Here is a 12,382-nt window from a genome sequence, read left to right as displayed (position 1 = left end):
TGAAAACAGCTGGAGGAAGAGTTCCTTATGTTGCTTTTGTCTGGAATGGGAAGTGTTATTTCACTGAGTTGCTAGTTAACAGTCCTGGCTGTCCAGGTGTTTCCACTCTTCTCAAGGGGCCCTGCTGTTTGGTCCTCTCTGGAGAGACCTGGGTTCGGGATGTAGACGGGATGGTGGAGGTTTTCCCTGTAGTATCCTCAAGTATCGTTGCATGGAATGGTAATCACTTTCCCCTCCCAGGCTTAATCTGGCCTTCAGTCCTGCACTCTTTCCTCTTTAAAGAGTCTGTAGCCTGAAAGAATGCCATCTGTCCCCATTTGGGCCTATAAATCTCCCCCACAACTGATCTGACCCTGGCAGATTACTGGATAATCTCTCCCTGTCTTGTAAAAGTAGGGGCCAGGCAGATCAGTGCATTATGGTTCACGGCTGAATACTGACTTGAGTTTGTGCATTGATCTAGACTCCAGCTTCTCTTGGCTGCTCACTTTTGGGCAATCAAAGGCCCATGTAGTTCCCAAGAAAGGAATGGAGGGAGGGTCAAGGGCTCTGCTTTGGATCTTTGTGTGATCTAGCCCTCCCCTTGGACCAGCCCGTCAGGGGTTGACTAGTTAGCTCTCTTCTTCCCAAGACAGGCACTTGACCCAGATCTTGGCCTTGGACCATGAGGGTCAAGTATTCTTTCCTTTACAAAAACTGCCCTGTCATGGTAAGGGAATGGAGTTTCACACTTCAGATTCTGTATCACCACTGACTTGCATCATAGTTTCAGAAATTTTCTTCATCCCTGATGATCTTTAAGTTGACATCCCACCTCCTTCCCAACTGTTAAATATCTCTCTGAAGAGTACATAGAAGAAGAAGAACTTAAAGTCACTCTTCTTATTGGAGTAAATCCTTTCTGATGTATATAACTACCAACCATGCAAGAAGAATTCTCTTGGATGTTTTGGTAAATTTATATTGTTTATGGAGTTTTCTCAAAGTGAGGTCCACCTGCATTTGGCTGTGTCAGCCCTTTCACCTGAATGTCATTTTTTCCTAAATACACCTATAAAGAGCCTGGACAAGAACTAATAGGCTAACGATGGACATTTGAGGACAACTTCTCATTCTGCCAGTGAGCGATTCCTTTGGCACAGCAGCTAGAGAGGACAAGGAGACCAAGGGAAATGGAAGGGACATGCCCTTCTAGTGACTGGTCCAGCAGCTCTGTCTGGCAGTCAGTGCCCAGGTCCAAGGCTGGGAGGAGTAATGTGCCAATTCCAGAGGCTGCTCATGGAGAGGGGAGCCAGCCTCAGAGACTGGGACAGGAAGCTAAGTCTTTGTCAACCTCAGGGGCAATCGGGGGCCACCAAAGCCATGGTTCTTACAGAGTCAGCCTAAATCCACTCAGAGATCAGGCTTGAAGGAGCCTGGATCCCCAAGGCCCTTGGTCGTGAGCCAAGAAATTCCTAGCTTTGTTAATGGTGGGAAAGGAGCCAGAGAGAAATTAGCTTTGCTTATGAGGTGAGGGAGAGAAGGGAAAGGGGGAATTTGGAGGTTAGAAAGAGGCCCAGGGAAGGGGGAGAGAGAGAGACTTTGGAGAAATTGTCCTTGTGCTTCCTGTGGTGTCATCTCCACCCTGTCCCCCTCCCCTTTCCATGCATCTGCCCCGCGCTGGACATGATTACTCAGAGGACCCTGAGACAGGCTGCTAGTCTAAGCCAGCTGTGATGATTTCAGCTCCAGTCAATGGGCAGAAAAGAAGACATGCTCTTCTTAGCCAGAAAAAGAACAAAACCAGTAGCTGAAGAAACAGGCAAGATTCAGGTGATTAGTAGGGAATCCCCACCTGTGGTGGGGACCCAGGAGCCACTTCCAGCTGAGGAGGTAGGGGTTCCCCCTTCCTGAAATCCTAGAGCTTCATCCCAAGAGAGGAGGCCTAGACTCCAGGGTGGCCTGTCCCACACAGCTGAAGTTCTGCCACTTTGCCAACACCAGAAAACTGTGACTGTCAAGGATGTCTGAGGGAGAAGACTGGGGAGAGGGTGGAGTTGTGGAAAGAGGAAGGAGATAGAACCTTTGTATATTCTGTCCCTTAGGCCTAGAATGTCCTCCCCCAAGCAACCCTCCAACACATTTTCTCTGTTGTGAACCACTAGATATCCTTCAAAGTCTAATTAAAATGTTGTTCCCCCCGAAGCCTTCCCTGTAACTTTTAGGCAGTTGGTTCATTCCTCCTTGGTATACAGGCAGAATTGGGAGATACCCAAATAAAGTGGAGGTAGTCCAGGGCCCCGCAGAAGGGAGGCTAGTTCCTAAGTCGGACTGTATATTCCAAATGTTTTGCCACATCCCCTAAATCTCTGGTTCCAAATTAGTGGGACCACTGCAACCTGCTGCTGACTTGCCCTTGTATCAATGAGTCCCAATGTTCAGGAAGCCCGAAACACAAGGCACCAAGTACCAAGGCCAGAAACAGCAGCAACAGGTAAGTGAGGCCCCCAGAAGATCCAGAGCAGGGCAAGACCTGGCATAAGGGACAGCTGGGAGGTGCTGTAATACAGGGTTGCAATTAAGAGCAGGGGCTTGGAATCTGACAGGCTGGGGTGTAAATCCAGGCTATGCCAGTTGGAACTGTGTGTCCTCGGGCAAGATACGTAACCTCTCTGGCCTCAGTTTCCTCAGCTGTAAAGCAAGGATGATAATAGTTCCAACCTAGTAAAGTTTTTGAAGATCTAATTCATGTAAAGTGCTTAGTACAGAGCCTGATATAGAGGAAGGAGCCTCAGATTCAATATACCCACCCCCCTCCACCTGGTCCTCCTATACCCTATGTAGTAACAGCAACATCAATTCCCTCAGAGGCACCAACTGCATTCTCCAAAAGAGCAAAGGAGCTGATTGCCTTCCTGCATGGCTTCCCCATCTCAGACGCTGAGATTCTGAGGATCGGCATCTGGCATGGGAGCCAGAACCTCATCTCGGGAAGGAGAAATTCAGATGGGAGACACATCTGACCAGCAGCTAATTGAAGGCTGCCCAATATGTGGCAGGGAGGGCTCAAGTTACACCGAGGTAATAGTCACCAGGTTGGGAGACATGGAAAATGTCAGGATATGTGCCTATCAGAGAAGTCGTTCCACCTCACGGCATTCCCCAACATGCACTATATCCAGAGAAGTCGCCTGTACAGTTTCCCTCTGCAATCTCACCATCCTGACAGAGTTAGTTCTTATAGCTTGCTGCTAGCCTGGCACGGGCCTGACCTCCTTCCTTCCCAAGAGGAAAGGGAGCGCCACCACCTACCCAGGCAGGATGTCGGCGAGAAGCCTGACATACTTCTCAGACCTGCTCGCTCCGAAATCAGCCCTCATCAGCTCCACCTGTTTTCCCGAAGGCGTCCTGGACTCGGCGCTCTGAGAGAGGAGCCCCGCAGAGCGCGCGACAAATGTGGGTTTTGTCAGGGCTGGGTCAGTCAACCTACTACGGTGCCCAAACTGCCAGGCCTAACATCCAATGCCCTCCACCGTTTGGCCAAATCTACTTCGCCTGCCTCGTCTCCGCGGTCCGCGCCCCCAACCCCGCCCAGGGTAGACTAGGGTTAGAGCGGAGGCAAACAAACAACTCTGGGCGTGTCAGCCCCGCCCCGACTAGAGCATTGCGGAGCCGAGATTGGTTGATGTCTCCTGCGTTCTGATTGGTCGGGTGCGGGTGCTCATTCACAGGGAGCATTGCTCCACTCCCGCTGAAGTTTACTCCAATGCTGCTTCACTTTCTACACTCTGCACAGTAGTCGTGCACATTCTATGTAAATAGATAAAATTAAGTTCTATGATGTGCCTCCCAATATAGTGTTGGCCCCCTGAAGGATGGCCGAATCTGTCAGTGTATTGTATTCCATTTCCAAATCACACACGTGCCGGTGAATGGACAGAAGCTGCAGGAGAGCTGTGTTTTGCCTCTCGGGGTGAGGCTACGGCTTATCGTGGGATGCGGCTTATCCCGGGATGCCGTTTGCTGGGTTAGCTTTACAGAAGAGCCATTTTTCCCAGCACCGATCCTTCCTATCATCTACACTTATATTTCACATTTCCTTGCCTTCTGTCATGCTGTTCCATATGGTAGGAATGCTTTTCCTTCTCATTCACTTTTTTTTTTTTTTTTTTTTTTTTAATGTGGTTAAATATTCCTGCTCACTAGCTCCTCTGGAGAAAAAGCTGATTGCAGGGCTTGGGCAGGGAAAACAGGGAAAGTGAACCTGGAAGAGTTATGAAAAACTTTTCATTTGGAAATAATTTCAAACTTACAAAAAGTTGCAAAAATGAAAATAATGCAAGAGACATCCATATACTCTACCCACATTCACCTATTGCTAACATTTTATCCCTTGCTTAATCACATATGGGCTCTTTCTATATAATTTTTTTTTTCTGAACCATTCCATGGTTTTTTTATACATCATGGACCTTACCCCTAAGTACTTCTGTGTATATTTCCTAAAAATAAAGATAAGCTCTTACACCACAGTCGAGTTATTAACTTTCTACATTTACACTTATATAATACTTTTATTTAATTTACCATCCATATTCCAATTATGATCTGATTATGTCCTTGAGAGCATCTTCATGCCCAGGACAAGGCCTAGTCTAGGGTCAGGTGTTGCGTTTAGTTGCTGTATTTCTTTAGTCTCCCTAAATCTGGACCATTTATATAGCTGGCTGTTTTTAAAAAATTACAGACCCCTGCTTTTTTTTTTTTAATATAACATTCTTCATTTTGTGTTTGTCTGATGTTCTCCGTGATTAAATTGAGATTATGCATTCTCAGCTGGAATACTGCTGAGGCAATGTGTCCTCAGGATGTCATATCTAGAGGCACATGACGGCCCTCTGTGCCTCATAGGTGATGTTACTTTAGATCACTCAGTCAAGACATTGCCTAGTTTCTCCATCATATAATTACTGTTTTCCCCCTTGCAACTAATAAGAAGTCTGTGGGGAAACACTTTAAGACCATTCAAATATCCTGCTCCTCATCAAAATTTCCCTCTAGATTTAGCATCTATTGAAGGTCTGATCCAGTCTTTATGGTGATGGTGGAAACATCTCTGCACAAGAAAGTCAGGATGGGAATGTATCAAAGAAGATGGGAATGTATCAAAAGAACACAGGAGCCAGCAAATGGCCAAATCTGGAACAATCTAAGCATAAAAATAAATAATGATAATAATAAATTATAAGCTCTTGGGAATTCCCTGGTGGTCCAGTGGCTAGGACTTGGCGCTTTCACTGCCATGGCCCGGGTTCAACCCCTGGTCCGGGAACTAAGATCCTGCAAGCTGTGCAGTGCAGCCAACAACAACAACAACAAAATTATAAGCTCTTGAAGGAAAGGAAGAATCCATGAAGACATAAGTAAATGAATTAGTGTATCCTGCTGCTCCTTTAATTCTCAGTTCCGCTTTCTGGGGAAGCAGCCCTGCAGTGGCAGCTGTGCCCCTTAATGCTGTCACACCAGCTGTGCTGCTCCTTTGACCAGCCACCACCAGGTGACAGTTCCCTGACTAGGGAATGGAGCTGAACTGAGCCCTGGGCTCTACCTCCCCCTACCCCAAAGGGAGCAGGCCTTGCAGCCTCAAGTGTGGGACCTGGGCTGAAGGTCTGGACCCCAGGAACCCAGTCCTGTTAGGGTTGTCTTGCCCCGAGGGGCTCAGTCCTGCTCCTTGGGGAGAGATTTCTATCTTCCTTTTTAAAGAGACACCTGGGGGCTTCCCTGGTGGCTTCCCTGGTGGCGCAGTGGTTGAGAATCTGCCTGCCAATGCAGGGGACACGGGTTCGAGCCCTGGTCTGGGAAGATCCCACATGCCGCGGAGCAACTGGGTCCGTGACCCGCAATTACTGAGCCTGCGCGTCTGGAGCCTGTGCTCCGCAACAAGAGAGGCCGCGATAGTGAGAGGCCCACGCACCGCGATGAAGAGTGGCCCCCGCTCGCCACAACTAGAGAAAGCCCTTGCACAGAAACGAAGACCCAACACAGCCATAAATAAATAAATAAATAATAAAAATAAAGGAATTCCTTAAAAAAAAAAAAAAAAAGAGACACCTGGTGAGTGAAATCTCCCTCAAAGATGTCACTCAGCCCTTTAGGGTCCTCCACCCACCACCCTGGAACTAGCTGTGGTATAACCCCAGGGAGGCTCTTCCACTGAAGAATAAGACATTTTTGCCATTTCTCCTATTGCCCAGAACCTGGCTCAGGGGCTGAGGAAGTAGTGCCAGCTCCCTCTCCTTCCTTTCCTGGCCATTTACTGGTGCAACAGAGGTTCCCTCGCCCAAAGCACGAAGGAGCCCTCCCCAGAACTGCAAGGTCCAAAGGCTCCTTCTCCACCTGTGATCCTGCTTCCCAAGTCCCCCAGGAATATGCATCCTGCCCCACCCCCAACCTCCTCCATGGATCTTCATCATTGGAGAGAATCAGATCTGAACATCTGGATGAAACTGATCGCAGGCAGACCTCCTTGGAATTAAAAGAATGACAATAAGTAAAACAGGCATCATTCATTAAGTGTATTAGAGTGACGAGGAACAGACTTTGCAGCCAGACCACCTGAGTTCCTCTCCTGCCTCTGCGAAGAAACTTGGGCAAGTTACTTAATCTCTCTGTGCCTCAGTTTCCTAGTTTGTAAACAGGGCCTAATGGTAGTACCTAGCACAGGGCCGTTGAGGAGTAAATGAGTTAACAATGTAAATGTTAACTGGTATTATGGGTTTAATTTATAATTATTATAATTGTTATCTCCAGGGGTATAGTGAAGTGCATGGGCTCTGGAGTCACAGGCTGGGTCTGTGTCTTGGTTCTATCACTTATTGCTGGACCTTGGGAATACTTTTGACCTCCCTGTGTCTCAGTTTCCACATCTGTAAAATAGAAATGGTAATAACGCCTGCCCCTTGGTGTTTTTCTGAAGGCTAAATGAGCTAAAATGTGCAAAAATACTTAAAACAGGGCTAGACATTGTAAATGTTCAAGAAAATTTATCATTTATTATTATTATTTTTAACCTAGTGGGGAGAAAGGTGATATTCTTATCATCATTTTAGAGATGAGGGACTCAGAGAGGTTAAGTAATTCACCAAAGTTCACCCAGCTTGTAAATGGATACAGCTGAGATTTATTTGTACCCTGGTCTGACTGGCACGAAGGTCTGGGCGCTTAGCCACTATGCTATACTTAGGGGGTTTAGAGGGAGTTTAGGAGGAAGAAGGAATCTGCTGCTTCAAGCTGGGATTGCACATTTAACCTCTGTGAATGTTTAACTCCAGGCTGGCTTTCCCCAGGAGCTGGTCTGGTGCAGGACCAGGGGACCTCACTGCCTCAAACTCTTGGCATTGTCAAGAAAATAAAAATAAATGTTAATATTCTATTTTTAAATTCAAGCTTGTGCCTGCTCCGCAGATTCTTTAGTGTGGTGTTCCGGACCATCCACTGTCACGCCCTCCTCACCTTTCCAGCTTCATTTTGCTATGTTACCCACCACCCACCCTGCACTCTGGCCACAGTGGATATTTACCCACATCCAAATATGCCTCAACATTCCCTCCTCCGTGCCTTTGCTTATGCTGTGCTCCCAGATGGGAATGCCTTTATCCCCAGTTAAAATCTTTTTCATCTCCTGCCTCTTTTGCACAGCGCAAAAACCAACTTTTCAAAGGTGCTCTCTCTGACCGGTCGTCCATGAGAATTAACCTTTTCCTTCCTGGGCAGCCCCAGAGCCCTCTGCTTACACCTTGATTTTAGTAAGTGTCACACTCTGCCTTGTATTATTTTGCTAGCTGCTCTGTATCCACCTTGCCCTTAGATCTGGAGGCGGGGTGAAGAGGGGCTACATATTGTTCATCTTTGGGGTCTCAGTATGAGTACACAGGAAGTCAACAAAAATGGTCATACAACTGGATTGAAATAATCTAAGTTAGACAAAGTTATGGAGGAAAGTTACTTATATTTAACTTTCCTCTTTGCAGTCATATATAATGATTTTTTTTTGGGGGGGGGCCACACTGCTCAGCACATGGGATCTGAGTTCCCCCACCAGGGTTCTGCCAGGGATTGAACCCGTGCCCGCTGCAGTTGGAAGCGTGGAGTCTTAACCACTGGACTGCCAGGGAAGTCCCCATACATAATGATCTTGAAAGCTATATATATATATATATATATATATATATATGTGTGTGTGTGTGTGTGTGTGTGTGTATATGACTATAAAGGAATGTATGTTCAGTGTGTAGGAAGTTTGGAAAATCTGGGAAAATACGAAAAACACTAACAGTAAAAGTTATCTATAAAACCCTCATCCAACAGTTGTTAACATGTTGGCATGTTTTTTTCTATGTTTATAACTAACTAAATAAAAATTACTAAATTGCCTCACATTGCATATACTGTTTTGTAGCCTTTCTTTCCCATAACATATTTTGAATATTTTAATAGACATTTAATATTCTTTAAAAACAACTTTAATGGTTGCACAGAGTTCCATTTATCTACACCTAATCTCCACCCCACCACCTTGTATAGGACAAGCTGACAGCCTCTGAACAGAAAGGCAGGACCCCTGGAGCCTTACAAACAGTTACCAATGAAGGGAAGACACATGGTTTTTGTAAGGGCAAACCAGGCATGTCTCACCACCTGTCAGAAGTCAGTTCTTTGGCAAATATTTACTCACTCATGGGGCCAGCCAGGCCTCGGGCTGGGAGGTGCGGGCACTGAGACTGAAGACACCCCCTACCTCCCAGGAGCTCGTTCAGAGACCAGCTACAATACCATGCGCTTTATAGAGGCTGGCAGGATGGACAAAGGGACGGCATGGGAACAGTTCGTTACGCAAGGGCAAGAGGGTTCAAAGGAAGTGCCGCAGGCGTGACATTGGCAGGGGCACTCTGGGAAAGGGTAAGGGTCCCAGGGAATCCTCCTCTCAGGTGGGAGTCAGACTGGCAATCCCACAGGCATCCATTTACTGTCCTAGAAGGGGGTCACTTACTCATTTTGGGGGGCAACTGTTTCCACGCTTCACCCATGTGTTCTTTCAAAACCCCAAAGTGAAATTACCAGTTCTTTAAAAGTTTCCTCTGAGTTTCTTAGTCAAATCAGTGAAGATGGAGCAAGGGATAGGATGACGCAGATTATCTGGATGTTTACCCCACTTCCTTTCCCACTTTGGGCCTTGTTAAGCTGCCTTTGGTGGTTCGAGGAGGGGAGGGGGTCCCCTGATGGCTGGGACCATGTGGTTGCTTCCAAAACCTCAGCCACACGCTCTTGTCACCATTCAGGCCTGCCATTTGTCCTCGCTGGGGAACTCCCCAAGGGAAATGTCCTGTTGGGGGAAGGGCCTCCCTAAGGCATTTAAATTTCATTCTCCCAGCCCTGGGGAGTCACCCACGTCTTTTCAACAAGGCAGAGACATCACCAGTCTATGCTTTAGAAAATAACTGCAAGCATTGAGGAGGACCGATTGAAAGGCAGGGGACCTGGTGGCCTGAGCACTGGGAATGCAGAGGGGAAAGAGTCCAGAGAAATTCAGTAGTAAGCCCAAGTTTACTTAGGGGTGTGGACGTGGGAGAGGAGAAAGGCAGTGTGTGAAGTTGGTGGCTTGAGTGAATGGGATGTGCCCTCTCCCAGGACAGAGAATTCTGGCACAGGAGATGCAGAGATGAAGGGCTCCAGACCAGCCATGCTGAAGGTGAGGCAGTTGTGGAGCAGCTTGTCCAATCAGGAGTTCAAGAGAGGGGGCGGGTGCAGGAATGGGCCATCAACACACTATTATACCAATACCAGCACTTATTGAACATTTAAGGTGCTAGGCACTGTTCTGGGCACTTCACGTGTGAATTTGTTTAATTCTCAGCACAATATTTTGAGGTAGGCACTGTTGTGAGCCCCAAATACAAATCAGGAAACAGGCACAGAGGGAGTTAAGTAACCTGCCCAGAGTCACGCAGCAGCAGGTGGCGCGGTCAGGGCTTGGTACCCACTCTGCTCTCTTCCCTCCGTGAGAGCATCCTGGGAATTGCAGGATTTATGGAAAAGTGAAGAGGACTGTGCCCTGGCAAAGCCCCTGAGGCAGGCAGAGCTGAAGTAATGAAGGAGTTGGTGGGAATTCCCTGGCGGTCCAGTGGTTAGGACTCGGCGCTCTCACTGCCGAGGGCCCAGGTTCAATCCCTGGTCGGGGAACTAAAATCCCACAAGCCATGTGGTGTGGCCAAAAGGAGAAAAAAATGAAGGCGTTTGTAGGAAAATCAAGAGGATAGGAGGCCTTGGGGGTGAGAGTCCCCTCAGGGAGGAGTTAACGGCATCCCAGGTGACAGGCGGGCCCAAGGGTGAGGTGGGGAGGAGGCCGGTGGGTTGAAATGACTGGGAGCCACTGGTGCCTCCTATGGAAAGGTGTCTCTGTTATGATGGGGAAGAAAGCTGGATTTCGAGGATTGAATGGGGACTGAGGAAGCAGAGAGATTATGTAAGGTTGGTTTCTTCTTAGAGGAAGCCTCCTGATGAGTGGGCAAGAGAGAAATAGGGCAATGGTCTGAGGGTAGGGCAGGGTTGGGGTAAGGGTGTCTTACCAGGGCACATTCTGTAGTGTTTGTGGGTATGAAGCGGGGCGGGCTGCGGGGCGGGGGGAAGAAAGAAAGAACTGGTAGAGTTTCCTGAGGCAGGCAGGAGCATTGGGCTTGAAAGCAAAGGGACGTCTCAAGCTCTGAGATGAGCAGAGACAAGAGGGGCCCGAACCAGGGTAGAGCCAGGGAAACAAAGGATGGGGAGAGTGAGGAGGAAGGGACAGGACTCCATAACCAATAGATTGCAGGGGAAGGGACACTTCGGACTGAGGTTTCCAGCTATGAAGCCGGGGTTGGGGTGGGGGAGGCTTGGGAAGGAAATGCTCTGGACCTCTTGCCTCCTTGCATTTGGGGTGTCCAAGGGACCTGCAGGTGGAAAGCCTCTGTAGGCAGCTGGGTGTGAGGGGCTGGAGCCCAGGAGGGTGGGCTGGCCTGGGGTCCTGGGGAGCATTCAGCTCAGATGCAGTGGTGGGAGCAAGCGAGGTTACCCAGTGGGGTGTGAGAGGCAGGGAAGGAGTCTGAGGAAAAGCTTCCAGGAAGACAGCCCGGAGAGGAAGAGTATATTACCAACGCCTAAGAAGTGTTCTTCAAGGAAGAGTGTCCATTACGGTGATCGGTTTCATTTGAGGACTATATGAGTGATACATGAAAAGATTTTGTGAGCACTGGCCTCCCAGTGTAAACAGCGAAATCTCCAAGTTTGCAGGTGCATTTTCCCAGCTCCAAAATGCCAAGGTGACAGGGAGAGGAACTGCAGAGGGATCTTGCAAGTAAGCAGAAAAGTGACAGATGAACTGCACTGTGGGCAAGTGTAACATAATCTAGTGAGGAGGATAAATCCTGAGCTCTCCGTTACCACTTTGGGAAAGGAGACAGGAGTCAGCACGGAGGCATGGGTCAGTCCCTCCAGATTAAGGGTCTTTAACCTGGGGTCTAGGGACCACCTCCTGGAGTTTCAAGGGCCTCCAAAACTGAATGTACCACCAAGTGAAGGGGCCTGGGGACGGGTGGGTGGGAGAGAGGAGATCCCCGGGAGGGGGCTGGGAAACTGTCCCTGGAGCTCAACTCCGCACGCTAGTTACTGCTGGGCCTTCCCAGAGGCTGTGGTTCTGAGGTTTCTCCCTCTCCCAGGTTCCCAACCTGCTGAAGAAGCTTACCCTCGACATGCAAATGATGGAAACACATGGGTGTCTGGGGCACTCTGGCTCGTGGTTTTTACCTTCAGATGTCTCTGTGGCTGAGCACGTTGATTTGTCTCAGCCGGCTAGAGGACTGCAAGCCCTCAGGGGAGGAGGGGAGAGGGAGCTGTTCCCTAAGATCTGTACCCAGATGGGCAAGTGGGTCTCTAAGGCACGCTTATCCAGGAGGAGGGTGCAGGCCTTGGCAAGCTGTCTGGGGGCAGTGCTGGAACTGCATTCTGGCCTTCGTCAGCCTCAGATCCCTTCCTTAGGTAGCTCCTCTTCAAAACTGGATGCTTGGCAGGTCGCCCACCACCTGACCCACCCTACCCAGCCCCCAGTTGGAGTCTGAAACTAAACCATGTGGAAAAGAAGAGCCAAAGTTGATTTCCCATTTATTAAACAAGCTCTTCTGTGGGAGATCTCAGGGCTCAGATGCCCCTGAAGTGACCTGGTATGTTTGAGAGGAGATGGGGAGATGGCAGGTGGTATCTGATGGTGTGAATGGGTACTACTTTGATTTCTTGACCTTCTCCCCACCATCTCCTTTGACCTCAGCCTTTTATTTTGTTTACTTTCCTGAGCCCTTACTCCCGGGGGGGCCTC

The sequence above is a fragment of the Balaenoptera ricei genome, chromosome 20, assembly GCF_028023285.1.
Source record: "Balaenoptera ricei isolate mBalRic1 chromosome 20, mBalRic1.hap2, whole genome shotgun sequence".
Taxonomy (NCBI): domain Eukaryota; kingdom Metazoa; phylum Chordata; class Mammalia; order Artiodactyla; family Balaenopteridae; genus Balaenoptera; species Balaenoptera ricei.
Note: the sequence above shows the minus strand (reverse complement) of the source record.